Source organism: Schistocerca piceifrons, chromosome 4, assembly GCF_021461385.2.
Source record: "Schistocerca piceifrons isolate TAMUIC-IGC-003096 chromosome 4, iqSchPice1.1, whole genome shotgun sequence".
NCBI classification, from domain to species: Eukaryota; Metazoa; Arthropoda; class Insecta; order Orthoptera; family Acrididae; genus Schistocerca; species Schistocerca piceifrons.
This window is the reverse complement of record NC_060141.1, coordinates 134,575,695-134,603,651: the sequence shown is the minus strand read 5'-3', so window position 1 is coordinate 134,603,651 and position 27,957 is coordinate 134,575,695. Positions and strand designations below refer to the sequence as shown.

General features: G+C 43.1%; 1 protein-coding gene and 1 non-coding gene across 2 annotated transcripts in view; one reads left to right on the top strand and one right to left on the bottom strand.

Moving 5' to 3' along the window:
- The window catches only part of LOC124794753 (alpha-1,6-mannosyl-glycoprotein 2-beta-N-acetylglucosaminyltransferase), a 234,771-nt gene that overhangs the window by 9,795 nt on the left and 197,019 nt on the right, over positions 1-27,957 (top strand).
- On the bottom strand, positions 9,421-9,495 carry Trnat-cgu. The gene has a single exon. It is a non-coding gene; the product is annotated as a tRNA-Thr (tRNA).

The following is a 27,957-nucleotide window of genomic DNA, read 5'->3' as shown; positions in this document are numbered from 1 at the left end:
GTAGACTGGCAATGGCAAGGAAATCGTTTCTGAAGAAGAGAAATTTGTTAACATCGGGTATAGATTTAAGTGTCAGGAAGTCGTTTCTGAAAGTATTTGTATGGAGTGTAGCCATGTATGGAAGTGAAACATGGACGATAACTAGTTTGGACAAGAAGAGAATAGAAGCTTTCGAAATGTGGTGCTACAGAAGAATGCTGAAGATAAGGTGGGTAGATCACGTAACTAATGAGGAGGTATTGAATAGGATTGGGGAGAAGAGAAGTTTGTGGCACAACTTGACTAGAAGAAGGGATCAGTTGGTAGGACATGTTTTGAGGCATCAAGGGATCACAAATTTAGCATTGGAGGGCAGTGTGGAGGGTAAAAATCGTAGAGGTAGACCACGAGATGAATACACTAAGCAGATTCAGAAGGATGTAGGCTGCAGTAGGTACTGGGAGATGAAGAAGATTGCACAGGATAGAGTAGCATGGAGAGCTGCATCAAACCAGTCTCAGGACTGAAGACCACAACAACAACATTGTAACGTAATAGTGATCAGAACAATGGAACAACGAAAAACATTTAACGACGTTTTATTGTCAATGGCACACTAACCTCCTGCATGCCCAGTACAACAGGATGAGTTTCCGACACGTGGTTGCTTTAGGAAATATATTTGTTTTTGTCTGCGTCATGACTATTGATTTGGGCACTGAATTTTTGAACATCTTGTGTAAACTGAAGTCCTCCGCTCGCTTATTACACACAAGTGCCAGACAAAGTGGTATAGGCATGTCGTATTCAGTGATATGTTAACAGGCGGAATACGGCGCTGCGGTCGGCAACACCTATATAAGACAAGAAGTTTCTGGCGCAGTTGTTAGATCGGCTACTGCTGCTACAATGGCAGGTTATCAACCTTTAAGTGAGTTTGGATGTGGTGTTATAGTCGCCGCCCGAGCGATGGGACACAGCATCTCCTAGGTAGCGATGAAGTGGGGACTTTCCCGTACGACCATTTCACGAGTGTACCGTGAATATCAGAAATTCGGTAAAACATCAAATCTCCAACATCGCTGCCGCCGGAAAAAGATCCCTCAAGAACGGGACCAACGACGACTGAAGGGAATCGTTCAACGTGTCAGAAGTGCAACCCTTCCGCAAACTGATGCAGATTTCAGTGCTGGGCCATCAACAAGTGTCAGCGTGCGAAACATTCAACGAAACATCATCAATGTGGGCTTTCGAAGCCTGCGCCCGTCAACACCGACATTGGACTGTTGATGAGCGGAAACATGTTGCCTGGTCGGACGAGTCTCGTTTCGAATTGTATCGAGCGTATGGACATTCGGGTATGGAGATAACCTCATGAATCCTTGGACCATGAATGTCAGCAGGGGATTGTTCAAGGTGGTGTAGGCTCTGTGATGGTATGGGCCGTATGCAGTTGGAGTGACATGGGACCCTTGATACGTCTAGATACGACTGTGACGACACGTACGTAAGCATCTTGTCCGATCACCTGCATTCATTCATGTCCGTTTTGCATTCCGACGGACTTGGGGGTAATTCGAGCAGGGCAATGTGACACCCCACACGTCCAGAATTGCTACAGAGTGGCTCCAGGAATACTCTTGTTTAAACGCTTCCGCTGGTCACCAAACTCCCCAGACATGAACATTATTGAACATATCTGGGATGCCTTGCAACGTGCTGTTCAGAAGATCTTCATCCCTTGTATTCTTACGGATTTATGGACAGCCCTGCAGGAGTCATGGTGTCAGTTCCCTCCAGCAATACTTCAGGCTTTAGTCGAGTCCATGTCAGGTCTTGTTGCGGCACTTCTGTGTGCTCTCGGGGGTCCTACACGATATTAGGCAGGTGTACCCTTTCTTCGGCTCTTCAGTGTATATTTAGTATGCGCGGGCCAGTTTCAGTAATTACTGTAGAGATTTTGATACGTTCTTGGAAATTCCGGGGCCATTATCTTGCCAGTACCGATATCGATAACAGACAGAAAAAAAAAAAATGGTTCAAATGGCTCTGAGCACTATGGGACTTAACATCCGTGGTCATCAGTCCCCTAGAACTTAGAACTAATTAAACCTAACTAACCTAAGGACATCACACACATCCATGCCCGAGGCAGGATTCGAACCTGCGACCGTAGCAGTCGCGCGGTTCCGGATTGAGCGCCTAGAACCGCTAGACCACCGCGGCCGGCTAACAGACAGAAATCGTCGAGATTCTCAGTTCCCATGATGGATGGTCTATATACAAATGAAGTGTGTACGGAACCCATAGTGCACGAGTCCTACAGGCACATGGTCAGTTTTATTACATATATATTTTTTAACTTCGTATACTCTATGAAATTTCTGTTGGCCTCATTTCGGCTCCTGCCACCTACTTCGGCAGGCAGTAGGTTAGACTGAAACTTCATGGCGGATTAAAACTGTGTGCCGGACCGAGACTGGAGTAGGTTAGACTGCCGCCTGTACCCAGCCGGAAGGCACGCGGTCCACTGCGCCGCGAGGTGCGTTCCTGTACAATAGGCGGCCTACGGACTGCTCGCAGGTAGCGTGGCGCCATCGACCGCCGCTTTCGCCTTGCGGCCAGTCACCGCCTGCCACCGCCGCTTTCCCACCACGCCGCTACCTGCCGCTGCAACCTGTTTCTTTGCAGCTCCGCTCTGTATCGACAGCCGGGATATCTGCAACAAGCGAGGCGTTTTCCAGGCCAAGTTAGCGATCCCCGAAGTCCTGTCGTGGTCACCAGTCTTGTTTAACCACTAACTAATGTGGTAGTCTAAAATGTTAGGCGTCTCCATCCTAGCCGGCATCACTGTAGTGTCAAGTCTTCTTTTCTTTCACATAATCCTACTATTTTCGACTGTGATTTATGCTCCATCCGAGTAGGCCTCACAATGCCAAACGGTACCGGTTGACCACCGTGTCATCCTCAGCTGACAAGCCTCACTGGATGCGGATATGGAGGGCATGTGGTCAGCCCACCAGTCTCGCGCCCATTGTCAGTTTTCGTGACCGGAGTCGCTACTTCTCAATCAAGTAGCTCCTCAATTGACCTCACAAGGGCTGAGTGCACCCCACTTTCCAACAGTGCTCTATAGATCAGGACGGTCACACATGCAAGTGCTGCCCACGCCCGGCAGCGCTTAATTTTGGTGCTCTGACGGGAACCGGTGTGGGGCTGTTGTTAAAACATTGATATACCGATATTTGTTCCAGAAAGTACCGATTATATCGGCGAATCGCTTTTACCGATAAATCGATAGCGAAATGACAATATAGTGTGTTTCAAGCTTTTTATTTCGTATTATATTTTTTCGCAATTTTCGATAAATATTTGAAATTGTAGTAGAACATAATTTTACTATCACTATGTGAAGGATTCGTACTACTTTTTGAGCTTTCATCACGCCCTGTCTTTCTCTTTGACTGTGCGAAGCAAGTACATGTGGCGCAAAGTAGTAGTCTGATTGTACGGGGGTGTGGCGGTGGCTCAAATGGCTCTGAGCACTATGGGACTTAACATCTGAGGTCATCAGTCCCCTAGAACATACAACTACTTAAACCTAACTAACCTAAGGACATCACACACATCCATGCCCGAGGCAGGATTCGAATCTACGACCGTAGCGGTCGGGTGGTTCCAGACTGAAGCGCCTTCAACCACTCGGCCACACTGGTCGGCGGTGTCGCGGTGTGAATGGAATAACAAGATTTCCGATTCGAAGAAATAGCACACCTGTTGCGTTAAAAAACAATTTTTGTCGCAACTCGTGTGCTACTTCTTCACATCGGCATTCTTCGAAAACAATTACTGAAGATGATGATCAAAAAGTATAAATGACAATACTAGTCTATGCTGTGGGCGGTGACGGTTGGGTGGTTGGTTGATTCGAGGAAGGGGACAAAACAGCGAAGTCATCGGTCCCATCGGATTAGGAAACGACAGGGAAGGAAGCCGGCCGTGCCATTTTAAAGGAATCATCCCGGCAATTGCCTGAAGCGATTTAAGGAAATCACGGAAAACCTAAATCCGGACGGCCGGACGCGGTCTAAACCGTCGTCTTCCCGAATGCGAGTCCAGTGTGCCACACACTGCCCCATCTTCAGGCCCCTGGCCGACGTGTAAGAAGATTCCACTTCGGTTCTGATCAAAACAGGGGCCAGCAATACTGGTATTAGTAGATTTCTGCTTGCTTTAGCAATACCTTCAAACATCATCTGGTCGGCAGAAATTTGCTAATTCCAATATTGCTGGCCCCTGTTTTGATCAGGACCGAAGTGGAATCTTCCTATACGTCGGTCAGGGGCCTGAAGATGGCGTAGTAAATCGCCGAAACTGGTAGCCAAATAAAATAATGCAGTTACCATTGTTAGCAAAGTGGTTATCGCCTAGCCGCCAAGCGTGAATGTGCATTGTTTCTCTTTCAATTCTTGCTATAAGGGTGATAAGCAGGCTGCAAGCTTGTTATATCTAATAATAAATCAATACTTAAATACAGCTCTAAAACCGGCAGTATATTTATAATGTGCAGCCGATATTTCTATAGGCCGGTACGTCGATATATTTTCCGTCAATATATCGATACTTTTTCTCGTTATATCGGAGGCACATATGATACATTTTAAATATCGATATACTTGATCCAGATATTTTTACAAATATCAGCAGTCCTAAACCGATGTTACCACTGCGACAAGGCCATTGGCCCCGTGAATTATTGGAAACATTTGTAGTCATTTATTAATCCTCTCCTCATAGTCTCTTAAACTTGAAGTATGTTGTTACCTAAATTTTTAGTTTTGGCTTGGTCCTGGTGCTACCGAATAACAATTGAAAATATAAAATTCTACATCCGGGCTTATTTACAATGCGCTTCCCACTGTGTTTTCGTAGCATTATGCCTCATCGTTTGGTGGTGAGTGGACGACTTTTGGGTAATCTGCAGCACAATCTTTCAGTGGTCACAGGCTGCTTTTACAGTCGTATTTAGAGCACGTACACTTTCTTCAGCCTCCCCTAAAGTCCTACAAACAACACTTTCGTGCTTCATTTATTTACATAAATCTGTAAAGAGGTACAATCCTCCGAAACGGCTAGTGGAAGGTATAATATGACAAATGTGAATGGTCACAGTAATTTGTAGTTTCAGTTGACGTATTGTACTTCTAAGCTTAAGGCTTTCACTTTCTTACTGTATTAACATTTTGATATTTGTATGAATCGATATTTCCTAGAATTTTCTTTCTGCGATATTTATTATCAAAAATTAATCTTCACCTGTTTCTCGTTTTGTTTGCTGGTCTACTCCCAACTTGCATTTCCTTCATAATTAATGACATTTTCATTCGCCACACTGTCTGTTCATTAGATGTAAAAACTTTTATCTAACGAAATTCGTCAGTTACTGACCAGTCTCTGAGTCATAGAAACTACTGGTCGAGATGAATGTTTTACGTACTGTTTGATGTTTAAACGGAAATTGTTTGAAGCTAATCATTCGCTACAGATTTTGTAATTGTTAAAATTTCATAGTTTCTGGTGGTGCCTCCATCTACACGTAGTCTAATAATTAAGAAGTAGAAGCTTGGGATATATCTTCTGTCTTCCGTCGATTCACATTTACAGTTTCTGGTTTTGGTACTTTGCTACCATCCTCTTATTTTCACGTATCTTTGGAGGGGGGAGGGAGAGAAGATTTGAATTTAACGTCCTGTTTCGTTACCGTCGTTAGAGACGCAGCAGACAGTTACATTGCGTAAGGAGGAAGAAAATCCGCCGTACCATTTCAAAGGAATCCTGCCATTCGAAATGAGCGATTTAGAACACACACATACGTTGGCCGGGTGCCGACCTCAATCACTCGCTTCTCGAATACGGGTCCAGTATGCTCACCATTGCACCATCTCGCTCAGTGTTTAGGAAAAGAATTTACTGTTAGTCTGTGTTCCATGATCTTTGTAGATTCTCCGCAAAGTCAGCTACAATCACTACAGCTGCTTAAGTATTTTTATGTTATTCTCTCAGTACATGTTTCCTTATTTATTGACTATCACTGTAAATATTGGTCATCGGTTTCGACAAACACCAGTAGTCATTCTTAAAAAAATTCGTCTCACTATTTTTTTTATTTTAACACCAATTATTAAGTTATCAAGTTTTTGTTTGTAATATGTTTCGATGCAGCGATCTTCATATACTCATAAAACACAGAAAATTGATAACAGTGTCCGAGAGTGGTTTAAAGTGCTTCATAAATTCGAATATTCTAGACCATTCAACAAAGCTGAAAGGAATTTCCAAACTGATAAAGCATGCAAGTACTGGTTTATAAATTTCGAAGATTTCTTCGCAAAATATTGTGTTGATTATGGCTACTGTATATCCTGTATCATAAACCCAAATTCATCTCCATCGAGCTTTCTGGATAATTTTGTTCCAAACATTGTTGCCCCTTATGTTGTAGCTTTTTCGAGTCAGCAGTCATGTGCCTGGTCTGATGCTGCTCACCACGGATGTCGCTCCTGTGCCTGTCTCTTCGTCTCACGGTACCCCTTGCGCCCAACGTCCTCAACATCCCACCTTTTGTCTTCGCTTACAGTTATTAACCACTGCACATCCCTCAGGTATGTCCTCTCGTCCCGTCGCTTCTTCTCGTCGATGTTTTCCACATATTCCTTTCCTCGCCATTCTGTGGAGAATCTTCCCATTTCTTATCACTGCACCAAACATAGTCCTGTAGCCCCACATCGCAAACGCTTCGATTCTTCTTTTCCAGTCCATGTCGCACTGCCATACAGTGCTGTACATCCTCAGAAATTTCTTCCACAAATTAAGTACTATGTCTGATATGAAAATATTTCTTTTGAGTAGGAATGTTCTATTTGCTGTACTACACTGAAGAACCAAAGAAACTGGTACACGTGCCTAATATCGTATAGGGCCCCCGCGAGCACGCAGAAGTGCCGCAACACAACGTGTCATGAACTAGGCTAATGTCTGAAGTGATGCTGGAGGGAACCTACATCATGAATCCTGCAGGACTGTCCATAAATCCGTAACAGTACGAGGGGCGGAGATTTCTGAAAAGCACGTTGCAAGGCATCCCAGGTATGCTCAGTAGTGTTCACATTTGGGGAATCTGGTGGCCAGCGGAAATTATTAAACACAGAATAATATTCCTGGACCCACTCTGTAGCAGTTCTGGACATGCGGGGTGTCGCATTGTCCTGCTGGAATTGCGCAAATCCGTCGGAATACGCAATGGACATGAATGGATGCAGGTAATCAGACAGGATGCTTACGTACGTGTCACCCGGCAGAGTCGTATCTACACGTATCAGGCGACCCATATAATTCCAACTGCTCACACCACACTATCACAGAGCCTCCACCAGCTTGAACAGTCCCCTGCTCCCATGCAGGGTGCATGGATTCATGAGGTTGTCTCCACACCCGTACACGTCCATCCGTTCGATACAATCTGAAACGAGACTCGTCCGACCAGGCAACACGTATCCAGTCATCAACAGTCCATTGTCGCTGATGACGGGCCGAGGCGAGGTGTAAAACTCTGTGTCGTGCAGTGATCAACGATACAAGAGTGGGCCTTCGGCTCCAAATGCCCATATCAGTGACGTTTCGATGACTGGTTCACACGTTGACACTTTTTGATGGCCCAGCATTGGAATCTGTGGCAATTTGTTGATGTTTCACCGGATTCCTGATAATCACGGTACACCCGTGAAATGATCGTAAGGGAAAATCACCACTTCATCGCTACATCCGATATGCTGTGTCCCATCGCTCGTGAGCGACTATAACACCACTTTTAAACTCATTTATATCTTGATAACCTGCCATCGTAGCAGCAGTAGCCGATCTAACAACTGCGCCACACGCTTGTTGTCTTATATAGGTGGTGCCGACCGCAGCGCAATATTCTGCCTGCCTGTTTACATATCCCTTATTTGAATGAGTATGTCTATACCAGTTCCTCTGGCGCTTCAGTGTATTTTGCTTATGTAGTCCTTGCTTCGCCCCTCACGCGTTCCTTTCAAGATAACAAAACTCCTTCTCTACTTGATGATCAGCAATCTTGATGTTAAAAAGTTTATCGCTAATCTCATTTCTGATACTCGTCATTGCGTTCGTCTTCCTTCGGTTTGTCCTCAAGTAATGTGTGCGCTCGTTTGACTGTTCATTCCATTTAGTGGGTCCTGCGATTGTTCCTCAGTTTCATCGAGGATCGAATTGTCGTCAACGAATCTTATTGATATTTGTTCGTACTCAGTTTCAACTCTACTCCTAAATCTTTTGTTTCCTTTCAAATCCCAACAGTTTGTTCTTTGTCTTCCATCCTTATTGTTCTCTCTTCATTCTTGTATATTGTAACGAAATTTTACGTCGACGGCCCAGATCAAATGTCAAATTAAAAACACGAAATATTGTATTTTATAAGTAGCTGGCTCAGGTTAATCATTCTGCGAACGCGAATTTTAAATATTTTAAGTGCACCAATCTTGTTCGAACTTGTGTATCGGACCTAGTGATAAAAAAAGGTAGAATCTAATTACTGCAATTAGTAGTTATCTCAATGAGATAGCCGTAATGGCGGCTAAACAGATTATGTCCAATCTGACTAATTGCAGTTATGAAACAAGCACTCCGACAATGTTAAATTCAAATACGAGTACACCATTAGTATCAGGAAAGTGAATAAGCACAATGCACTGTGTCGGTTTGTTCATACTTATTAGCCTCCAAAATGATAACTTACATAATTACACTCATCTGTACAGATAGAGGCTAGAGGAGAACAAATAACGAAGTGACACGAGAATGTAGCAAGAAAAAAAATATATACTTCCAAAAAAGTTATCAACATTTTAAGCTTACATACTATGCAAATAGCTTTTTATCGTAAAAGAAAACTTTGCCCACTTAAAATAAGTTACAGAACAAAATTGTCTCTTTACGCTAAATTGTATAATTCCCGTTCTTTCTCTGTAGCGTACACCTATTTTCTATAAATCGTTCGAACGTTCCTTGAGTTTTCTTCACTTTGGCTTCCATCACCAAGCCCAAGTCAGAACTGCCTCTCTGGTGCCTTTAACTTTCTGAAAGTCAAACTGATCGTTATCTAACAGATCATCAGTTTTTTCCATTCTTCTGTATACTGTGCTCGTTAGGATCTTGGATGGCTGAGATGTGGAGCTGAGTATGCCACAGCGTGTTATCTTCCTGTCTTCGGGATTGTGTGGATGCAATTTTTCCAAAAGTCTCATGGTATATTTCCAGATGCGTAGATTTTACAAACGAACTTGAGTAGAAATTACAATGAAATGAATACCCCTAGCGGCATACAGGCGTTAATATACGTCAACGGGGACAGTTGAAAATGTGTGCCCCGACCGGGACTCGAACCCGGGATCTCCTGCTTACGTGGCAGGCGCTCTATCCATCTGAGCCATCGTGGACACAGAGGATAGTGTGACTGCAGGGACTTATCTCTGTCACGCCTCCCGTAAGACCCACATTCCCAACTTAATGTCCCGCACTACATTCAAAGTGCCCCTGCCCATTATACTCATTACTCGCGGCTTTTTGCCGATTCCCGTAAGAGTTCGGGCACTGTTTGTGCATCCGCACAGAAGAGGATGGTCAAATGGCCGGTGAGCCTTAACTGTATATATATGAAGACGGTATCTGTTCTTCGGACATGTCCGAAAGAACAGATAGCATCTTCATATATAGAACTTTAGTAGATTTGATTGCTGTTGCACCTGATCATTTCAAAAAATGCAAAAGAATGTTATCTATGTCTTATCTTGTAGGTAACGATTTGATATCGTAAGCCATCATAGCCAGTAGTTTATTTCACATGTCGTCATAAAGCAGCAGAATTGCCCGTGATAGAGACTCGCCGGATGGCATAATTTGCGAAAAGAGGCCTAATTTCTAGGACGGGAGAAGGCCTTTTCTGTATCTGCCCACAAAAAGTTTTTTGGAAATGGTAAACATTAGCCTTCGCATCATGAACAGCGGTATTTGGCGTCTACTATCTAACATCATTTCCCTAAACCCACTGTTTTTCGTTGGTCACAGTCGTCGTTTAAACCAAGAACTAGTTGCAGTTGTAGATGTGCACCTCGCTGACCTCCAGAAGACGATGCAATGACAACGGAAAATGATTGTGACAGTGTGTCTTCAAGGGTTCGTATCGAAAAGAAATCTTTCAAAGTAATAGTTTGTGCCTTCATTCGTAGACCGAGAACGTTCTTATATGTAATATTTTAGACAACCCTGACGCTATAACCAAAATAATTTGAATCATCTTTGCGTTGTCGTACATCTAATTGAGCACACAATTTTGACATTTCTATAGCTCTAATGGTTGTATCATCAAAGTGACTAATCTGCATGGTTCCAACACATTTTTCGTCCATAATATCATTTTTTCTCTTTCAAAATTGTTTGCTAGAAAGCTATCGTATTTGACGATAGATTTTTGTTGTCCTTGTAGACCGAAAATTGGTTAAGAGGAAAACTAAATTTGAACTTTCGTAGCCTGTATTTGACCTGCTCGCGTAGCATAATGCGCAAGACGATCAGTTTGTGAGATTGGTAAAAGACCCAATTCCATATGGAAACAGAGTGGCTTGTCGTTTTTCGATCCAGCATGGAGGCCCTTTTGAGGGTGTGTATTAGACGATTTTCTCCACAAACCTCTAATGAATGCCAGACTGTTTCCTAATTCCGCCAAAGAAACGCACAGGACAGTTCACACTACTGCCCTCAAGATGGCATACGATCTTGTGGAAATATGAAATGACGAGAGGAATGATATTCCGGCGCAGAAACGTAATTATTATTCAGCTCATGATGGGACAATTTGTGTTTTTCTTTGATAAAAATGAAGACGTTCGACCTGGTGGCGATGAAACCATTAATAAAATATTTGAAGTCTCTTTAGGAAGTACACAGCTTTCGTTCAGTTGTTTCTAATGAAAGGCGGAGGAGATGAGGGAATGATGTCCTGTCGCTTTCATGGCATCAATATCCATTACGGGGCACTGTAAGGGAAAATACATCTATCGTCAACGAACTTTTTTGTTCGCCGTCAGCGACTTCTTGAAACTTTCGCCCACTTAAGCCTACCTTCTTATTCCGTGCATTAGGCCCTATCTTTATCTGCTTTCTCTCGAGGAATTTCGTAAGACATTGCAACAGTTTGTTCCGATACGATTCGTCTCATTAAGTACGAATCGTTCCGCGGAGCGAGACCAGCACTAATCAGCGGTGCTTCGCCAACGAAACTAATTTCCAGAGTAAAGAGACGCACAAAACTTTCCCCCGGCGTTTCACGCAACCGGAAAATTAATGTTTAATAGCTTGGAAATCGAGCTGAGGTGCAGTTACTGTAAGGTAGGAAAATTGTCAGCGTTTCAGCATTATCAGCGAAAAAGACGAAACCGCGGAACTAAGCAGTTTCAGCAAATTGCTTCCTGTTACGGAACACAATTCTGATCGTAATAGGTAGCGGCGCGTCGGTGGAGGGGTTTCTCGACGTTACACACACTCTCATTACAAGTTTACGCCATTGTATATCACGGAGACAGCGCTAATTATCACGCAACTTCCCAATTTCCGTAAGTGCAAGCACCACCACAAACACGACGAACAGACACTGTAGACATGGCAGCCACACACCTAAAGGACAATTTTATTGTAATCTTCCAGTTTGTCTAGCGGACTGCGAACAGTGTAAAAGTAGGGTAGAGACGTTATTGGACAATTGCTGAAAGTTGTCAATGAAAAGTAATTAACAAACATCAGTTTGGCTTAAGGGAAAACCACAGGAGAAGTAGCTCTGAGCTTTTAGATACTTGTAGAAGGAAAATAAAAAAATTTCTCTCAGTGGCCTAGTGGTTAAGTGTCAGACTACAAACGAGCCTTCGGGTTGACGACAACTTTGCTTTATTGAAGAAAAATCACGATACGCTTATATGAGGGGCGTCTGAAAAGTTTGGTGAATAGCCTCAGAAAACAAAAGAGACGAGAGTTACAAGCAGAATACCTTTACTGGTCTTCAAAGTAATCACCAGTAGCCACTATACAATTCTGACATTGGCAGTAAAGCTGTTGGGAACTGCCAGACGCGCTAAACACGTGGTCATGCGTTGTTGAATATCCACGTTACACTGAGGTGACGAAAGCCACGGGATAGCGATAAGTACACATACAGATGGCAGTAGTCTCACGTACACAAGGTACAAAAGCTGTCATTTGTACTCAGGTACCAAGGCGATTAAAACGCACGACGGGAGTTGACAGATTTTGCACGGGGAATAGTAGCTGGAGTTCGACACAATGTATAGACACATGGTACACTGCATTTCGGAAATCGTGTGGGAATTCGGCGTTTTAGATCCACAGTGTCAAGAGTGTGTCGAGAATACCAGATTGCAGGCATTACCTCTTACCCTACGGACAACGCAGTCGCCGATGGCCTTCACTTAACGGCTGAGAGTAGCGCTGTTTGGGTGGAGCTGTTTTTGGCAACAGACAAGCAAAACTGCGTGAAATAACCGTAGAAGTGAATGTGAGGTGTACGCCGAGCGTATCCGTTAGGACAGTACGGCGAAATTCGGCATTAATGGTCTATGGCAGCAGACGATTGACGCGAGTGCCTTTGCAACCAGCACGATATCGCCTGCAGCGACTTCCCTGGACCCGTGGTTATATCGGTTGGACCCTAGACGATTGGATAACTGTGGCTTGGTCAGATGAGTTCTCAATTTCGATTGGTAAGGGCTGCAGGTAGGGTTCAAGTGTGGCACACTCTCTACGAAGCCATGGACCCAATTTGTTAACAAGCTGTTAGTGGCTCCATAATGGTGTAGGCTATGTTTACATGGAATTGACTGAACCGATCTTTCACTGTATATGTTTATGTTCAGTTACGTGGAGACAAAGCACAATGTCACCAGGTTACAATTGTTTGCGATTGGTTTGAAGAACATTCTGGACAATTTGAGCGAATCGTTTGGCCTCCCAGATCGCCCGACATGAATCCCGTCAAGCATTTATGGGACACAGGCGAATTCGCGCACAAATTGCAGCACGTGCAGCACTTTCGCATTTGAGGACGGCTTTAGAGCCAGCACGGCTCAATATTTCTGCAGAGGACTTTCAACGACTTGTTGAGACCATGCCACGTCGAGTTGTTGTGCTAAGCCAGGCAAGGGAGGTCCGTCAAGATATTAGGATGTGTCCCACGACTTTTTTCACCTCAGTGTGTCATAGAAGGGAGACCTAGTGCTACCAATAGGTCCGGAGACCAAGCGACAGTCGTTGGCACGGTGTTCATAGACGTTCCCTCCTCCCTCGGGTAGAAATTAATGATGGCTCAACCTTTTGCTGTCGAGAAAAGTGGACAACATCGTTTTTATCTTGAATTTTGTCAGTTTTTTTGGGAGGCGGGGAAAACAGTGAACGCCACGCCATTTACTGCAGCTTGGTCTCCGGATTGTATAGGCGGCACCATATCTGATCTCTTGTAATAATACGTATATCCGACAATACGCGACAGCTTTACAACCGATGTCAGAAGTATGTTTTAGCTAACAGTAATTGCTTGAAGACCAGTAAAAGTATTTTATTTGTAACTTTTGTTTCCTTCATTTTTTGACGGATCTTTCCAGACACAATTTATAGTATACGTGTATCTACATTCCAGAAAAAGCTTTGAAACGAAAAAAAGAGGCGAATGCCGAGTTACAGCTTTGAGTCTGCCCATGAGGTGTGCTCGGATGGCATAATTGTCAGCGCATTGCCCTCGAAAGGCAGGGATCCGAATTCGAATCCCGGCCTAACATTTCCCCTTCAGTTTTGACCCCCGAAGGCTCCCTGAAGGGCCATGGAAATTATTTCTTGTTATCTCAGTGCCGGCCGAGGTGGCCGAGCGGTTCTAGGCGCTACAGTCTGGAACCGCGCGACCGCAACGGTCGCAGGTTCGAATCCTGCCTTGGGCATGGGTGTGTGTGTGATGTCCTTAGGTTGGTTAGGTTTAAGTAGTTCTAAGTTCTAGGGGACTGATGACCTCAGAAGTGAAGTCCCATAGTTCTCAGAGCCATTTGTTATCTCAGTACGTAACCAATCATACTGTCCCTTCTTCTTGTCAACGTTTTCCAAATGTTCGTCTCTGTCCACCTAATGTATAACATCCTTCAACAGCACAACGCTCTAACACTTCAGTTCTCTTCTTTTGCGGTTTTCGTACAACCCGTGATTTACTTCCATACTGCAAATGTGTATTCTTAGAAATTTTCTCCTGTCTATTTATCAACTGTTTGTGGTTAATGACAAGCACATGCCAGCCAGTTCCGACAATGGATCGTATGGAAGCAGATTAACCGATAAGCACCCAACAACTTACCTCTGAAACGCCCCCTTTCAAGAATACTGTGTCGGGACTATTGGTGGACCAATAGTTCCACTCCTCGCATAAGTAACACGCAATGGAATCAAATGACTTTGAGCCCAACGTTCAAATTTGTTAAGGGATTGTTCAGCTCAGTACTGCTGCTCTGAAATTCCCCCAGTTTGTGCTGATTCAGGGATGTCTTTTCGGGCATGATCCTGCTTTCAGTTGTCGCGTAGCCATGCCTGGAGCGATGAAAATTCGCTTACTACGCCGGCATCAGAACAGCGGCAATGAATGGCTGACTGCTTGCGGGCTGGAGTTGTACAAAATCGGCTAACATGTCATTACTTGCTGTTACTTGGTCTGAACAGTGTACATTACCTGCTTTTCATTCGAGACGTGCTGCCACAGTGTTTGGAAGTTGTAGTTCTTGTTGCCCTCGAGGGGTCGGAATGAATACCACGGTGTATTATCGCACTTTGAGACTAATGCCAGTGATCACAACAAGACATCCTTATAGTTGGACTGGAAGAGGACGACCTGGTCCACGCTCAGCGTGATAGAGGCAGTTGAGTCATACAGATTACATTAAGTTGTTGTTGCAGATCTGAAACCTGAGACGAAAGGTGAAGTGATGGTTTTAGGCGGTCGTGTCATTGTACAACGGGCAACTTGCATATTTGAGAGAACGCGGCAAAAATTTATGGAACTATGCGCCCTTGTAGTTTGTGCATTGAGAGCCGCAGTAGTTACTGTGTATAGTTGCTATGACCACAATTTGTTGATGTAAGTCGAATGTTTAGTTTCTATTGACATAAACATCTCCCATTTCCCGAATGAATATTTTATTCTGCAACAGAGTGCGCGCTGTTTCGAACCTTTCTGGCTGGTTAAAACCATGTGCCAGACCGGGATTAGCAAAGGGAACCTTGCCTTTCGCGATCGATGCTGTTGCTGAAGGAGCTAACCAGGCGTCGCTTCGAGTCCCTGTCGCTGACACAGTTTCAATCTGCGAGGAAGTTTCTAAACATTCATTTCCCACCATCGGTTCATTATACAGGGTGAACCAGAATTACATCGACAGACTTTCACAGTTTGTTGAGGGTTACCGAGCGAGTTGGCGCAGTGGTTGGCGCATTGGACTCGCATTCGGGAGGACGACGGTTCAAAACCTGCATCCGGCCATCCTGATATAGGTTTTCCGTCTTTTCCCTAAATAGCTCCAGGCAAACCCGGTATGGTTCCTTTGCAAGAGTACGGGCGACGTCCTTCCCTACCGTTCCCCAGTCCGAAGGGACCGGTGACCTCGCTGTTTGGTCACCTCCCCCAAACCAACCAACCAGTTTTTTGTATAAAGGATCCACGGTTTCTGGCAGCTCGTTACAAAATCGTTCAAATGGCTCTGAGCACTATGGGACTTAACTTCTGAGGTCATCAGTCCCCTGGAACTTAGAACTACTTAAACCTAACTAACCTAAGGACATCACACACATCCACGCCCGAGTTAGGATTAAAACCTGCGATCGTAGCAGCTGCGCGGTTCCGGACTGAAACGCCCAGAACCGCTCGGCCACAGCTTCCGGCGGGTCGTTACAGAGTAACAATGTAATTATGATGTATTCGCTATGTTACCGCAGTCAGACTTGCTTCTTTGAAAGTACCTTCACAGCAGTGAAGAAACCTGTCATATAAAATAGCCAAAACATACAGCACACAACACGGAGTAGTCCAACAGCTGTGAGGAAGCACAGCGCTGTGTAGTGGCTGTCGCCGCTGCGGGAAAAGCTAACACTGCGTCGCTGTGCCGGTCCTCCACTGCATACAGTGAACCCAAACACGAGGCGCACGCTGGCCAGCTCTTCATCAATAAACGTGTCCATACTGCTGTGTATCGCTATTAATCCACAACTAATACTGCCGCAAAAACAAAGACGAGACAGCTCCGAGCAGTACTGAATGCAAGCTTGAAGTAAAATGAGTACTACCGCTGTCAACAGAAGGTCACGTGAGCAAGACAAACAGCGCATTGTAGCGCTCTATTTTCAGTGCAATACAACGCTAACTGGGGAAAGAAACCGGAGGAAACGAAATAGCTCTGTAAAGAGCCGCTGGCGACCGTGGGTCACTTGTACAAAAATACTCAGAGAGTGTTCCGGCGTAACCACAAGTGCTGGAACGAAGAGGAAGAACGCAAGACCATAGAAGGCGGTGAGGCGACGTCAGCCGATAGCCCGCTGACAAGGACCGCGCCGCGCCAGGAGCGACCTCTGCAAGAAGTGAATGTAAGCGCCGCTCCTGCCAGCCTCTGCCGGATATTAGTGGACAGTATTCGCAGAGTATTAGCACGGCCTAGCAGAGAGTGCTACGAGAAAAGTTATCAGTGACGTGTGTCAACTTGCAGGAACACTCTGTATAACAAGGACTCGGATTTATGTTGCATGTCGCCAATCGCTTGCGACACCTTTGTACATTAAAGTTAAGTATTGTCAATCTGCTTCATAGAAGTAAAACTACTAATGTTATTTGCTTGAAATGTTGTATAGCATTCCGAGAACGCAGCATCCTTTAGGCACCCTATACGAGACCAGTGGGCAAGACCCAACAGAAAGTATCCTTGAATAACCTCCGAAGGTTTGTCGCTAGAGCTCTAGCTCGCACTGTGTATAATGTACTTAATTTTTGTCCGTGCTCGCTCCATTTTTAAAAATGAAACGATTTGATTCCGAGCGCTGAAGTTCATATAGTTTGAGTGTGGTAATTTCTCTCGGTTGAGAGGGTCTAAATTAAAGAATAATTCACCACTACTGAAACCATGTATACTGCGACTATATAATTCGCACCTGACAGTTGTTAATAATGTTCCGCGGCTTCGGGCTCCGACAACCGCCAAATTCTGGTCCTACGTAAAGGCGGGTCGAGGTCTTCTACCCAGGCACCCGCTGACCAGCCTGATGTGGCAGTAGCAGAGAGCAAAAGGAAATACCAAGTCTTAAATCTCGCGTTTAAGAAATCATTCACTCAGGAGAGTCGTAGAAACATATCGTCGTCTGACCACTGCACAGACTCCCGTACGGAGGACACAGTAGTAGACGTCCCTGTTAAGGAGAACCACCTAAAAGAGTTGAAAATAAATAAATCCCAATTCGATTTTACAGAGAGTACGGCACTGGGCTTTGGCTTTTGTGTACTGAACCGGGGACCTAGAAACGACGGAAAGGCTTCGTCCCGCCGAAGCCCTCAGTGGTTCACAACCCCACAACAGGCCACAGCAGTCCACACACCCCACCGCCGCCCCACATCGAACCCAGGGTTACGGTGCGGTTCAGCATCCAGTGGATCCCCGGGAACGTCCCATACCAGACGAGTGTAACCCCAAATGTTTGTGTGGTAGAGTAATTATGGTCTACGCGTAAATGGAGACAGTGTTTGCGCAGCAATCGCCGACATAGGATAATTGAGGCGGAGTAAGGGGAACCAGCCCGCGTTCGCCGAGGCAGATGGAAAACCGCCATAAAAACCATCCACAGGATGGCTGGCACATCGGACCTCGACACTAATCCGCCGGGCGGATTTGTGCCGGGGACCGGCACGCCTTCCCGCTCGGAAAGCAGCGCGTTAGACCCCGCGGCGAGTCATGCGGGGCCACTGACCTCTTACTTAGCTTGGATTTACCGTGAATCTCTCGCCCAGCGCAAATTCCCCAGCGACTGTGGAAAAAAAAAGAAACACTCAGATGATTCATCTATATAAGAAGGGAAAGAGAACGGACCCGCTGAATTACAGACCAATATCCCTAACGTCGGTATGCTGCAGAATACTTGAACATATTGTACGTTCGAATATAGCACATTTTCTTGAGATGGAAAAGCTGCTTCAACAAATCGACACGGATTTAGAAATCATCGCAAGTGGAAGCTCGGCTTGCACTTTCATCGCACGATCTCCTGCAGACCATGGAGGCACGTCAAAACGCAGAGTCTATATTCCTAGATTTTCGAAAAGCGTTAGACACGTACCCAATAGCAAATTGTTAACGAAAGTACGAGTGTACGCATTAGGTTCCCAGAAATGTGAGTGGCTCGAAAGATCCCCACCATACGTTTCTGTATGAAACTTTGCCCAACTTTACCTCCCTTTCTATGAAAAGTCTGCGTGTTACCAAAACTGTGCGCCCACAGACTCGTATGCTAACCTTCGAATAAACAGAGCCTAATTTGAATTGAAATGTAACTGGTCTTAATACAGCTTGTCTTTAAATTAAATGCACAACTGATGTAAAACAATGAATTGGCCCTAATCAAAATTTACACTTACTTCGCGTCTGGACAACATTGTTGCAGATATCTCGAAAACACAACAGCAAACAGGCAGCAGCTAAGATAGATTTCTATTTTTAAATAAAATTTCACAGTATTCGAACTGCTGCATACCATATGGTGCAATGTATTAATGCGTAATGATAACCCTCTTTGCAATGTGGTAATGCGTAACGATAAACCTCTTTAAACAGTGGGATGGGGAGAGTAACTATTCCTATGAAGTGATATTCCAAGTCAATCATTTTAGAATGCATTCAAAAACATTGGTCTGAACAATACTATGCTTAACAAAGTGAACAATGATATGAATTTCTGTAAAAACCAAACCGCTTAATCAGATGATATCTTATTGCACGGGAAGTGGCGTGGTCTTTCTGTCAGCTCTGAGCAGACAATAAGCATTCCGACAAACTAGCTGCGCAGTAATGCAGTCTTACCTCAAACTTCTTCTCTTCAAAAAAAATAAAAATATTCAAAATTTATATTCTTTTCGCCTTTCAATACATACATCACATTCATCCTTGCTGTCCTTTACAGTAAATCTTTCTTTATCTAGCAGATACAATCACAAGCCAACACAGCATTACGTAATACGTCCATCACCTACCACGCTCCAGCTAAGAATGTATCAGATCTACCAGAGGCACAGATTGTGCCACAAGACCAAAGATTGTTTAACAGTAACATAACTTGCTCTCTCTCTCTCTCTCTCTCTCTCTCTCTCTCTCTTTGACGTGCGAATCGATAACTTACAAAAATCAAAATGATATGCCCATCTTACAACATCTAAAGAAATAAAATCTCGTACGTTGTCCTCAACGATGAGTGTTCACCAGAACAGGGTTATGGTCAGGGAAGTGTGGTAGGACCGCTGTCATTTTTTATGTACATAAATGACCTGGCGCCGGCCGGGGTGGCCGAGCGGTTCTAGGCGCTTCAGTTCGGAACCGATCGACTGCTACGGTCGCAGGTTCGAATCTTGCCTCGGGCATGGATCTGTGAGATGTCCTTAGGTTAAGTAGGTTTAAGTAGTTCTAAGTTCTAGGGGACTGATGACCTTAGAAATTAAGTCCCATAGTGCTCAGAGCCATTTGAACCAAATGACCTGGCGGACGGGGCAGATATGTGACGCTGTTTGCTGATGATACTGTTGTGTACCCGGAAGGTACCACCGTTGAGTGGCTGTAGCAGAATACAAGGTGACTTCAACAAAATTTGTAGTTTTTGTGGCGACTACTGGTTGGTATCATGTATGGCAGCTAGCGCTAAATGTAGAAAATGTAAGTTATGCAGATGAAGAGAGAAAACAATCCCGTAATATTCTAATACAGCATTAATAATGTGCTGCTTGACACAGGGGCGTCGAGTAAATATCTAGCCGTAATGCTGCAAATCAGTATTGGAACGAGCATGTAAGGACTACAGTAGGGAAGACGATCGGTCGACTTCGGGTTATTGGGAGAATTTTAGTAAAGTGTGAGTCATACGTAAAAGAGGCCTTGTATAAAACACTGGTTGGACCCATTCTTAAGTAGTGCTAGAGTGTCTGGGGTCCCCATTAGGTCGGATTAAAGGAAGATATTGAGGTAATTCACAGGCGAGCTGCTAGCTTTGTTACCGGAAGGTTCGACCATCACGCGAGTATTGCGAAGATGCTTCGTGAACTCAAGTGGGTATTCCCGGAGGGAAGACGACGTTCTTTTCGCGAAACACTATTGAGAAAATTTAGAGAAAAAGCATTTGTAGGATATGCAGAAAGATTCTGCAACCGCCAACGTACGTTTCCGTGTAAGAACCGAGAAGAACGGACAAGAGAAATTAGGGGACGTACGGAGGCATATAGACATTCGTTTTGCCCTCGTTGTATTTGCGAGTGGAATAAGGAAAGGGAATGATTAGTAATGGTACAGGGTACCATCCGCCACACGGAGGATTGCGGAGTACTTTTGTAGATGCAGATTTAGGTGAAAGAGTACTATATGACAAAACAAGGAATAAATAACTGCCCCTGATTCTCACTGCATATTAAAAAAGCTGCATACTCTGCAGTTAAATGAAAATAAGTACGCACTGCCGTACATGTTCACTCAAATAATATTCTCATCACTGAACATAAAGTCTGAATATACTCCGAAAATAATAATACTCGCACTGCACCTTGTAATAATAACACTCGAACATTGTATGAAAAATAACTGCAACTGCTCCGCCGCAAGTGTACGTCGGTCAGCTGAGAAAAGAGACAAAGTAGTGGCTGCCTGATAAAGTTATAAAGTTTTCCTGCTTTTACACTGCAGCAGCGGGTTGTGGACTCCATCCGTGCCCCTTGCCCACTGTTCGGTACCTCCACTGCAAGTAAGCCAAGTCTTGTGGGTACTGTAACCCCTTGAACTCTAAGCGGGGTGCTAACTCTGAAACTTTTTGTCGATTGCATGTAACATTTTTTTTTCGAAAAATTATTAATAAAAGGTTATTTCTCCACTTGCCTTTCTCACTTCACCCAGCAGTTTCAAATTAATATTTTCCTATTTTATTCTTGAAATAATTATTGCAGTGAGTAAAAAAAAGGAATCTTGTCTAACTGGAGCAGTAAAACCATTTGTATAACTTTTACCCTTAAGTTTTTCGGAATAACTGCACAAGCAACGTAGCGTATGCAATGCGTAACAAAAGGCTTTTCTTTTTCTTTGCATATTTGACTCGCAAGTGAGTGAAACACAAGTGCTGAATAATCAGAATGAAAAACACGAATTTTCTGAGTAAATATTCTTCGAATTATGACGATGTCACAGGAACAAAGCGATCACAATTCTGTTAGTATACATTTCTTTTATTTCCGTTAGTGAACACAAAACTTTTTGGTCATTAGACTACCGTTTTCGATCAGTAATGACCGTCTTCAGATCTGCAGCAAAACATGGGAAAACAAATACAACTAGTGCCCAGATTACATCTTAAAATAATAAATGGTGCCATAATTAAAAAAGAACAGCTTACATAGATGTGGAAACATGCGCTTAATATAAACAAGGCATATCTGTTTTACAACATGCCCTAATGAAGCCACAGTGGCATTGTCAAGAAATACACAATAAATCTGCTCAGCTTCGTCGCACATATTTAAAACATGGTGTAAACTAGGCCACAGTGCCGGCGGACTTATCCTGCTAACAGCTCCACCGTTCAAAGTAATCTGAGGTACAGTAGTCATAAAATATGTTTGTCTGACAGGCACGTTACATGTCGCTTATAAAATCTTATTCCTATTCGTTAATTTTATAATTGCACAAAATGCAGTAAAATGAAAAGTACAATACGTAAAATCTATAGTGGGCTTATAAGGTGTAGAAGTTACTACAGTGATGAAATGTAACAAATGAAAATACAAATAAAGTTGAATTTCAAAGTTGTTAAAAAGAAAACTTGACAATTTGTGGTCCTGAGAAACTATTCCGGTGATTTTTGATAAAAATATAATAATATAGACAAGAATAAGCTTCTGGAGCTATCAAACTAATATGATTTATGAAATAACAAAGAAAGAAGCCAAATCAATAAAACAAAAGACTGAAGTATATAATCACGGCCCTCTGTTGGCGTACTCTTCAGAACGCAGCATAGGCTAGAAGTACTCGGAGGAACCTTAACTGTAGAGGGCCTCTCGTTCCTCCCGACATGTCGTGCCAACAAAACAACAATAAAATATTGTACCTGTCAATTAATAAGACCGTATAGTCAGCGAAGTAACACATATAAGCAGAGATGGGACCATCATACAGGATTCATTTTAATAGTTGTGAAGTAATTCATATAAACAGAGAAGGGACCATCATACAGGATTTATTGTAATAATTTTGATAAGAATTGTTTCCACCAAACCAGCCGTTCTTTTAATGTAACATTTCACGAGCATCCACATCCAAGTAACAAAATTGCCTTTGGATTGCATTTAGAGGAAACCGGCCATGCACTGTGAATAGTATGCTTATTCTCCATTGGGTGCTAAAAGGTCGTGTTTTCGATTTATTCGAAGAGCATGAACAGGAGCCAAGAAGAGCGCCCAGTGGGTAGTGCGATTCTATGCCAAATGCCTACTTTGTTTTATTCGATAATGTTTTACATAAATCATTGAGGGCCTGTCGTACGTATTTCTTGCGTTGATCATGTTACTATCGTGTCTGATGGTGCCTTCTCTGTCTACATGAGTTACTTCATTGACTACATAGTCTTATTAATTGAATAGTACAATGTTTTGTTATTGTTTTCTTGGTACATGTCGGGAGGTAGGAGTACAATACATTCTGGCGGCTACGCCAACAGGGGGCGCTGATAATATATTTTAGACTTTTTGTTTTATTTTTGGCTTCTTTCCCTAGTTATTTTAAACGCATATTATTTTGTTAACTTCGTAAGCTTACGTATTCTTCTCTATTTTAAATTTTAAAATTTAGTTTTATTGTGAGCCCACTACAGATTTTACCTGTTGTATTTTTCATTTTATTGCAATTTGTACAATTTGAAGGATTAACGAATATGCATAAGCTTTTATTAGCGACATCTAATGTGCCTATGACACAAATATATTTCGTGACAACTGTACGTCAGATTATTTTGAACATTAGTGCTATTAGCAGTATGACTCCTTCGGCTCTGTGGCCTTGTTGATACCAAATTTTAAATATGCACGACAAAGCTAAGCTGATTTCTGTGGCTACGTTATATTAGGACACGTTGTAAGGTAGGTATGCCTCGTCGTATTTTAAGCGTGTTTTCACATCTACGAAAGTTACACTTTTCATTATGGCATATTTTATTATTTTAAGGTGCAAATTGTCCACTAGTTCCCAGAATGAGATTTTCACTCTGCAGCGGAGTGTGCGCTGATATGAAACTTCCTGGAAGATTAAAGCTGTGTGCTGGACCGAGACTCGAACTCGGACCTTTGCCTTTCGCGGGAAAGTGCTCTACTGACTAAGATAACCAAGCATGACTCACGCCCCGTCCTCACAGCTTCAACTCTGCCAATCCACAAGTTCTATTTGTTAGAATCCGGTAGTCCAAGGACCAAAACGTTTTGTCTCTGTATGTCCATCTTTTCAGAGATGGTTGCGAGACTCAGCTGTTCAGTACAAAATTTCCAATCAACCACCTTTCAACCCTCTCATTTCCAGACTTATTTTATTGGGCTACCAGTTTCGGCCATTTATTATGCCATCTTCAGGCCCCCTTACCGACCTTTAAGAAAATTCCAACCTCGGTTCTGATCAAAATAGGGGCCAGCATTCAAAGACTCGTATCTGTACAATTTTATCCATATTTTGCAGCTTAAAACGTGACTGCATTCAAAACATTGGAGGTATGAATTAAACAACGCCTTCAGTCACAATTTTTCGTGTTTTATTAACTACACGAAGCATTTCGGCCCCTGCGGATCCATCGTCAGGTGTAATTTGTCTTAATACATGTTTTATTTCTTCTCCTGAAAGAGGTGAAAAGCATATTCCACATAATCCAAGGAAAGCATTTTTAACGTTTTAGCACCAACAAACATTCTTTTCTCCATCGTTTTAGTACATGTCACTTCATTCAAGATCTACATTTGCATACACGTGTTTGTAAAACATGTAGATTTCTGCTTGATACAGCGACCACTTCAAACACCATTGGTCGGCAGATGATGTTTGAGACTGGTAGCCCAATAAAATAACGGTTTCGATATTAGACGGCTGAAAGGTGTTTGATATGACATTCAAAACATTTTGTGATCACTGAATAAATTTGTTCTACACTTCCTGTTTTAACCAGTGACTATGTCACAGCTTGTGAAGTCTGTTATTGTGTGATGCTGTAGTTTACATTTCGTAGCCAAGCATTTTACATCTGATGATGGTGCATGAGGTATAGAAATCGTTCAAATACTCATAAAAACAAAATTTGCAGTCGAGACGGAAACTAATTTTTTTATTACTATAACTTCTTCATAAAGTTCTAGAATAAGTTTCTTGTCGTGGAATCTGCGTAGCCTTACAGGACAGTGAAACTTAGACGAGAAAAACTGCAGAGAAGAGGAGAATAGAAAATTCTGAAGTGTGTTGTTACAGAATGATGCTGAAGATAAGACGAATAAATCTAGTAACTAATGAATACACCGTCCTTCCAGTAATTTCCGAGACTGATTTTATTCCTGGCGTATGACGCCAGCGCAGTGACTGCCTTGGCTGCTTGAACTAACAACTGTAAAAAGCAGATGCGTTTTCGACCAGGCAGTTTCAAGTAGTACACATGCGACCGTAGTGTGTCAGCATTGTTGCGTCACATATCTAAATCGAGTTCTCAAGACATTCTGCAGAATGCTCTGAGGAAGAGAATGCTGTGTGCAGATTTTTGCCCAGCATACCGTGACTCCCGAATAAACACAACAACCCGTGTACTACTGCCTCGACGTGTTAAATGCAAAACGTGGATAATTATTTCTGGAAAAAATCGACACAGGCGACGAGTCTTGGTGTTGTTGTTATCAACGCGAACCCAAGGCGGCACAGTGCAGAGATCCATATTAAGGAACAACGCTTCGATGATATAATCAACGTTCAAACCAATGTGAGGCCCAAGTTGTACATCACAAAGAAGGACCTTTCTGACAGTTTCAGGTAGTCGTCTGAACGTATGTAACTGTGGGAAGCGAGGGAGGGAGAGACGATATACGACAAAGAAAGCCGTAAAACCGCCATGTTAACATATATCTATTTTTTACTAATTTATTCTCAAAAGTCTCTGGGATTTTAAAGAAGGAAGAGGGTGACACCAGGATACAACGAAAGTTAATAGTGAAGGGGCATGGTGAGGGGTGGTTGCGAGAGGGAGATGAAGAGGGTTGAAAATGTAGAGGGAGATCAAAACATAACTGGGATAAGCCGATTAAAGTGAACGGAGGTCATGGCAGCTGTAAAGAGATGAAGATAGTTGACATAACACGCTCGCTTGGAATAGTGCGTCATACCTGTCTGACTTAAGACAATAACAATATTCATGTACGTTCACATTGCTCCCACAGAGTTTTGACGATGTGGTGATCTCAATAACAATATTGTATAGCAAAGATACGTTGCCAACTCAACCACTGGAGAAGCTCCAAAATTGTGAACCGCTTCTGGTGAATACGCTTTCAAGGTTTCTGAAGGAGACTGTTAAGAGTTCGCTTTACGTATTTGGTGTATCAAAATTACACTGAAAAACTTCGAGAGAATGAAGAAGATGTCTTGAGGAATAAAATGAGGATAGGAACCCGTGTCCAGAAACGTCATCCAACGACGCTACGTCGAAATCATAGGCGCCGGGGCCTGAATATGTATGCATATAAAGGGTGATTCTGTGCTGTAGTTACAGACTTTCAGGAATGATGGAGAAGTATAGATGTATCAATATGAGTTAAGGGACACTGGTCCGAAAACGAACGAGTCGAAAATTAAAAGGTATAATCGTTCTGATACCACTGACAGTGAAATCCATGTATCGGTACTGTTGATGCTAAGATTGTAGGATGAGCAAATTTCAGAGGCGATAGTATAGACTAAAACAAGAAAAAATATAAATTATACATGGGCTCTAAAATACATACCTAACTAGATACAGCGCTCGTTCATCTTCGCGTGAAACACATCCACTGAACAAGTGCTCATAGCTCGTGAGGCACGCGCTTCAGAGCTAGACATTTTTTCTTCTTTCAGTCCATACTACCACCTCTGGAAGTTGCGTACCCTACAATCTTACCAACAACAGAACAGGGAAGCTACAACAGTACCAGGATATATTCCACTGTCAGATGTATCCAGAACAATCTTCGCTTGCAGCTTTTGACTCCTTAGTTTCCTCCTCCATCATGCTGAAACTCTGGAAAACCATAAAAAAATCACCCTGTACATACACACATTTACAGGCGCCGCCCCCCCCCCCGCCCACCCCCCTCCCCCCGTGAACCATAGCCCATAGACCTTGCTGTTGGTGGGGAGGCTTGCGTGCCTCAGCGATACAGGTAGCCGTACTGTAGGTGCAACCACGATGGAGGGGTATCTGTTGAGAGGCCTGAAGAGGGGCAGCTGCTTATTCAGTAGTTGCAAGGGGAACTGTTTGGATGACTGACTGAACTGGCATTGTAATATTAATCAAAACAGCATTGCTGTGCCAGTACTGCGAACGGCTGAAAGCAAGGGGAAACTACAGCAGCAACTTTTCTTGATGACATGGAGGAACAAGACTTTTGGTCAGGTGAATACAAGGTTATAAATACAAAATCGAGCAGGGATAATGCGAGGATAGGTTTAATAATAAATAAAAAAAATAGGAACGCAAATAAGCTACTACGAACGGCATAGCGAACGCATTATTGTAGCCACGATAGACACGAAGCCCAGGCCTACCACCTTAGTACAAGTTTATGGGCCAACTAGCTCTGCAGACGATGAAGAGATTGAAGAAATATGTGAGGAGATAAAAGAAATTATTCAGATAGTGAAGGGAGACGAAAATTTAACCGTCATGGGGGATTGGAATTCTGTACTAGGAAAAAGAAGAGAAGTAAAAGTAGTAGGTGAATGTGGACTGGGGGCAAAGAATGAAAGAGGAAGACGCCTGGTAGAATTTTGCACAGAACATGACTTAATCATCACTAACACTTGCTTTAAAAATCATGAAAGAAGGTTGTTTACGTGGAAGAGACCTGGAGACACCGGAAGGTTTCAGATTGATTATATAAAGATAAGAGAGAGATTTAGGAACCAGGTTTTTAATTGTAAGACATTTCCAGGGGCAGATGTGGACTCTGACTACAATTTATTGGTTATGAACTGTAGATTAAAGCTAAAGAAACTTCAAAAAGGTTGTAATTTAAGGAGATGGGATCTCGATAAACTGAAAGAACCAGAGCTTTTAGAGAGTTTCTGAGAGACCATAAGGGAACGATTGACAAGAATAGGGAAAAGAAATACAGTTGAAGAGGAAAGGGTAGCTTTCAGAGATGAAATAGTGATGGCAGCAGAGGATCAAATAGGTAAAAAGACGAGAGCTAGGAGAAATCCTCTGGTAACGCAAGAAGTATTGAATTTAATTGATGAAAGGAGAAAACATAAAAATGTAGTAAATGAAGCAGGCTAAAAGGAATACAAATGTCTCAAAAATGAGATCGACAGGAAGTGCAAA